The following is a 6,955-nucleotide window of genomic DNA, read 5'->3' as shown; positions in this document are numbered from 1 at the left end:
AGCTGACCATAGGTCGATGGATCTATTTCTGGGTTCTCAATTCTATTCCATTGGTCTATGTGTCTGTCGTCATACCAAAACCAGGCAGTTTTGAGATCCAGGAGTGTGAGAATCCTGCTTTGTTCTTCTTCTTTAATAGTCCTTTGTTTATACAAGATCTCTTCCCTTTATATGTAAAGTTAGTGATTGGTTTTTCCATATCCTTAAAGAATGTTGATGGGATTTGGACTGGGATTGGATTCAATGTATAGATTGCTTTGGGTAGAATTGATATTTTCACAATGTTCAATCTTCCTATCCACAAGAATGGTAGGTTCTTCCATTTATGAAGATTTCTAATGGTTTCTTGAAGTAGTCTTTTGTAGTTCTCTTTGTACAAGTCTTTTGCAACACTGGTAAGATTTATTCCCAAGTATTTTATTTTTTTTTTGATAGCTATTGCAAATGGCATTGATTTCCTTTTCAGCAGTCTCTTTGCTGGTGTAGAAGAATCCAACTGATTTTTTCATGTTGATCTTGCATCCAGCCACTATGCTAAATCTCTCAATTAGTTCCAGTAGTTTTTTTTTTTTTTTTCTTGTTTTTCTGAGTCTCTTGGGTTTTCTATGTATAGGATCACATCATCAGCATGTAGGGATAGTTTTACTTCTTCCTTACCAATTTGGATGCCTTTGATTTCCCTTTCTTGCCTTATTGACCTGGCTAAGACTTGCAATACAATGTTGAATAGAAGTTGTGATGGAGGGCATCCCTGTCTGGTTTCTTTTCGCAAGGGAAATGGTTTCAATCTCTCTACATTGAGAATGATGTTGGCTGTTGGTTTTACATAGATGTCCTTTATTATGTTGAGGAATTTCCCTTCTATTCCTATTTTGCTGAGAGTTTTTATGAGGAATGTGTATTGGATTTTATCAAATGCCTTTTCTGCATTGACTGATATGATCATGTAGCTCTTTTCCTTTGGTTTATTCATGTGGTGGATGACGTTGATTGCTTTTCTAATGTTGAACTATCTCTGCATACCTGATATGAATCCCACCTGGTCATGATGTATTATTTTTTTAATATGTTGTTGGAGCCTATTGGCTAGGATTATGTTGAAGATTTTTGCATCTATGTTCATGAAGAATATTGGTCTGTAGTTTTCCTTTTGAGTGATGTCCTTGCCTAGTTTTGGTATCAAGGTTATGCTTGCTTCATAAGATGAATTTGGGATGATTCCATCCTTTTCTATGTTCTGGAATAATTTGACTAGGATTCGTGTCAGTTCTTTTCTGAACATTCAGTAGAATTCTCTGGTGAAACTGTCTGGTCCAGGGCTTTGTTGTTGTTGTTGTTGTTATTGGTAATGTTTTTTGACCTGTTGAATTTCTTGTGTTATGGGTCTATTCAACTTTTCCACATCAATCTGTGTTAGTTTAGGTAAGTAGTATGTTTCTAGAAATATATCCATGTCTTCTAGATTTTCAAATTAGTTAGGGTATAGTTCTTCATAGTATCCTGATATTTCCCTTTTAATTTCTGTTGGTTCTGTTGCAACATCATCCAATTTGTTTCTTATTTGTGTTATTTGTTTTCTGTCCCTCTTTTTAAGTTTTCCAGTGGTTTGTCAATTTTATTAATCTTTTCAAAAAACCATCTTCTAGTCTTGTTTATTTTTTCTATTGTCTTTTTAGTTTCTGTTTCATGTATTTCTGCTAGAATCTTTATTATTTCCTTTCTTCTGGTGACTGTGGGCATTTGTTGCTGCTCTTTTTTCTAATTTTTAGAGATGTTTGGTTAACATGTTGATTTTGGCTCTTTCTTCTCTTTTGATATGTGCATTTATTGCTATAACTTGGCCTCTGATCACTGCTTTTGCTGTGTCCCAAAGATTTTGGTATGTTGTGTTTTCATTCTCTTTTGATTCAAGGAATTTTTTTATTTCATTTTTTATTTCTTCTTTACCAAGTCATTTTCAAGGAGGGTGTTACTCAGCTTCCATGGGTTTGCTCTTTTTTCCATTGATCTTCCTATTGTTGATTTCTAATTTGATAGCATTGTGTTCTGAAAAGATGCTTTGCAGTATTTCAATACTTTTAAATTTATTAGGACTTACTTTGTGGCCTAACATATGGTCTATCCTGGAGATTATTCCATGTACATTAGAAAAGAATGTATATTGTGCAGTTGTTGAGTGAAGTGTTCTGTAGATATCTATAAGATCAAGTTCTGGAATTGTATTGTTTAGTTTTCTGCATCTTTGTTGAGTTTCTTTCCAGTAATTCTATCTTTGATTGAAAGTGGTGTATTAAAGTCTTCTATTATGACTGTGGAGTCATCTATTTGTCTTCTGAATTCTGTTGAAGCCAGATATATGTGTTATGGGGGTTTTTCATTAGGTGCATAGATATTTTTTATTGTTATGTCCTCTTGTTGTTCAATCCATTGTTTAATGATTATATAATGACCTTCCTTGTCTCTTATGGTGGTTTTTGTCTTAAAGTCAATTTTATCTGAAATTAATATTGCCACTCCTGTTCTTTTATGGTTGCCATTTGCTTGATATATCTTTTTCCAACCTTTGATTTTTAGTTTATTTTTGTCTTTGTCTCTAAAGTGTGTCTCTTGTAGACACCATATAGATGGGTTATGTTTTCTTATCTGATCTTCAACTCTTCATATCTTGAGTGGTGCATTTAATCCATTGAAATTCAGTGTACTTATCAACAAGTATGAATTCATTGCTGTCATTTTGTTATGTGTTTTTTCATGGTGTTCCTGGTTTCTTTGTTCCATATAATTTTCTGTGCTAAGCTCATTTTGTTTATGAATTGTGTTATCTCTTCCTTCACTGCTATTGTTTCAGTATTTGCAAAATATCTATGCTTGTCTTCTTTTTTTATTTTGATGTGAAGGTTTATCATTTTTCTTTGACATTACCCCATCAACTATAATTTTCTTCCAAAGTTTAGAAGAGTCCATTCTATCTTGAAATTGTCTTGACTTCATCACCATTTAGAAGTTCTGTAACTACACAATATCTTCCCTCTCTTTGGTTTGTAGTTGTCCTCATTTGCCAATTGATGTCTCTGGTATCCTGTTTACAATCTTGTGGGCTTATTTACTTTGGATATTTCCATAACTGAATTGGCTTCTGGATCATGCCATCATGTGTATTAATGGTCTATTGCTGTTTGCTGTTGTTGGTTCTCTGTCCAAAGGACTCCCTTTAGCATCTCTTGTAAGGTTGGTCTGGTTTCAACAAATTCCTTTAATTATCTGAAAATGTCCTAATTTCACCATCATATGTGATGCACAATTTTGCTGGCTATATAATTCTTGGTTGGAAATTTTCTTTTCTTCCAGGTAAACCATCCCATTACATTCTCACTTGCATGGTTTCTGCTGAGGAATCAGAGCTTAGTCTTATTAATTGCTCCTTATAGGTAACTTTTCATTTTTCCTGTGCTGCTTTCAGGATCCTATGTCTTTGTCTTTGGTGAGTTTGAAGATGATATGTCTTGGTGATTTTCTTTTGAGGTCTATCCTGTTTGGGGTTATTTGGGACTCCTGAATGGATATATTCTCATCTTTCATCATGCTAGGAAAAGTCTCTTTCAACAAATCTTCAACAATTTTCTCTGTGGTTTTATTTGTCTTCTCCTGTTCTGGAATTCTGATTACACATAGGTTATTCTTTTGATGGTATCCCACATGAACCTTAGGCTTTCTTCATTTTGTTTTGACCTTTTTTTTCTGATTGATCTCTTTCCAAAGAAGTATCGAGGTATTTGTCTTCAATGTCACTAATTCTGTCTTCCATTGTTTCAATCTACTCCTTTACTCATTCAATGTGGTATCTGTTTCTGAGAATTGAGTATTAATCTTCTGTATTTCTATCTGGAGATTTTGTATAATTTCTAATTTTTCATTATTTTTTTTTAATTTTTTTCTTATGTTGTCTTCTGAGATTGTTCTAGGGTTTTCTTTGTGTTTTCCTCAATTTTGTCAGTGTTTTCCTTCATCTATCTCTCAATCTGTCCTGGGTCTGTATCCTGGTCCCTTGTTTCTACTGCTTTATCTTGTCTCTGTGTGGACTGTGATGAACTGTTATCTCTGAGACATTTTGATGTTTTTGTGTTTATATTTAATTGATGATTTTATGGTGGAGTGATTCACCCAAGATTTTCATTTACTTTGTTTTGTTTGGATGTATCTGAGTAAGGAGAGTACTGTACTCTTCTATTCACTAGTTGGCAACACTTATGCACTCACCACCTGTCTCCTTTCCAGTCATCAGCCTTCCATATGTCTGTGCTATTTTTGGCAAGTAGAGCTTATTCTTAGATCCTTAGAATCTGAATGAGAATGCTATCATTTCAAATATCCAAAACGGTCACTGCTTGTAAACATTCACGATGGCTGCACCCTCCGGACAGCCAAAACTCTGCAGGTCAGTTTGTCTCCTTATTTGTTGATTCTCTTTTTAGTCATTAGCCACCAGCACAGTCATCTGTGCAGCCTTTGGTGAGAAGGGCTGATTTTAGGTTAATTCTCAGGTCCTAACACCACTTGGAAATATTCAGGCTGTTCATGCCATCAGGATAGGTGATGGTCCACAGCTCCATTTGTCTCCTTACTCACTATTTTCATTCATGTTATTCTGCTAATTGGTGTTTAATCCAGCTCTGTATCCTTCCTTTCAAAGGTCAGGGATCCAGGATTATCTTCTGTATCTGTGTCAATTGGTTTCTCATTTCCTTGTTAAAGAAGATCTGTTTAGCTTGTCTGCCTATTCCTCCATCTTATGGGAAATAGAAATCTGCATTTTTTAACAAGCCCTGTTCCTCTTGACAATAGTGAAGCCAAAGGAACCAAGCTGGGAACCTCTGAACTAGAGGACTTGGACCTCACCTCTTAACTGCTGAGTCTGTGCTTGTCAGGTTCTCAAATGACTGAATCAAAGAAAATATATATATATATATATATATATATATATATATATATATATATATATATATATACCAGGTAAGGTATTTCTGAAGAGTTCTAAATACAAAAACTAAGAACTCTAAACTCAATATTCTGCAATTCCAAAGATCCTAAAGAATCAACCACAATGTTTGTCAAATGTGACACACTTAGCCCTGAAGATCATCAAGATGATTTTAGGTGGCAGAAGTAAAACATATTTTCTATTTAATAGTTGTAACATAGAAAACCCATCACGATTTTCTGGATGTTATTGCTTATGGTTAGGTTAAATCAGTAGGTTAAAAAAAAATAAAGGCCTCAATTTAAATAAAAATGCAAATGATAGTAGAGGTAGACAGTCATATGGCATATCTGCATCATATACTCCCTGATACCAGGCCCTCAGAGGGGTACAGTATTACTTCTGTGGCATTGTTGCACAAAAGGCATAATGAGAAGATATCAGACAAACTCAAATTGAAATACATTCCATAAAATAGCTGACAAGTATTCTTTTAAAATACGAAATAAAATTAAAATGACCAGACAAGACTCTGGGATTGTTCCACATTGGAGACTAAAGAGACATGACAACCAAATACAATGTCAGATTTTGATTTGGATTCTGGACTAGAACAAAGCACATCCTTTCCCCCTCCCCAGAAAAGACAAACCTGTTGCCATTGAGTAGATTCTGACTCATGGTGACCCCATGTGTTACAGAGTTAGAACTGTTCCATAGGGTTTTCTAGGCTGTAATCTTCACAGCAGCAGATTGCCAGACCTTTCTTCCATGGCACCATTGGGTGAGTTTGAATTGCCAATATTCAGGTTAGTAATGGGAAGCAAACTGTTTGTGACACCTAGGGACCCTGAACAAAGGATATACATGGGAAAATTGGCAAAATTCAAATAAGGCCTGTAGATTAGTTCGTGGTATTTTTCCATGTTAGTTTAGTGGTCTCGGAAATTTCACCAAGGTTTTACAATTAGGGGAAGCTGAATGAAGGCTTTTCAGGAAATCTTTGTACTATATTGTAAGTTTAAAATGATAAAAAAAAAAGTTACAAAAATAAGCTAAATAATATCTGACTGAAAAGTAAAATAAAATAAAATAAAATAATTAATGTTGTAGAGGAGGTATTGTAGTGTCTTAAATTTGAGAAACCCTGCTCTAAAGCATCTGAGCATTCTAGAGTTGGAATGATACTTTAAATTAAATCAAAATCTTTGGAAGTTCTAAGCATTCTGAACATTCTTCTTTTCCACCAAAATTGGAACATTCCTAAAGGATCTGATTATGATAAAGTTGTTTAAAACAAAACAAAACAAAAAAATAGCAAAAGATACTACAATGCTAAAGCATTTAAATAAAGCTAAGGTAGAGGACTTTGACCTCATCTCCTAACTTCTGAGTCTGTGGTTTCTCTCAATATAATGAATCCAAGAAAGACACTAAACCAGCTAAAAGTTCAGATTTTCAAGGTTTAGGTTGCACCCGAGTCACTGGCGTTGTTAGACATGCAGATTCATGAGTCATTGACTTTGTTATAAATGGTAATTCCTGAACTTTTACCCTGGGGTTTTGGATTTCCTAGGTCTGGGATAAGGTGTGGAATATGCACAGTGAATCTCACAAGTGACTCTCTGATCAGCACCCAAGTAGCCCCTCATAATCCTCTGCTCGGGGGCCCTGAGCTAATCTCCAACTCAGTGCAGTAGGCAGGACTTTTCCAACTGGGAAGGGGTCATGTGGGAGCAGAAGATGCAACATCTTCTGGGGGGTGCAGGACAACCACTGAGCAGACCCCCAGGTGATGGAGAGGTAGGGAAAGTTTTCTTGAGACCTAGGTCTCTTTTTACCCTACCATTCTCTTCTCCTCAGCCTTACCATCTGCCCTCCAAGAAGCCAGGCCAGTTCTGGGGCTGGAGGATGTGGGTAATAAAACTTGGCTGAACCATTCTGGAGGGATTGTGTCTTTGGGGTCAGGGAAGGAGC

This window comes from Orycteropus afer, unplaced genomic scaffold (assembly GCF_000298275.1).
Source record: "Orycteropus afer afer isolate SDZICR_OR568_19922 unplaced genomic scaffold, OryAfe1.0 scaffold00283, whole genome shotgun sequence".
NCBI lineage: Eukaryota > Metazoa > Chordata > Mammalia > Tubulidentata > Orycteropodidae > Orycteropus > Orycteropus afer.
Note: the sequence above shows the minus strand (reverse complement) of the source record.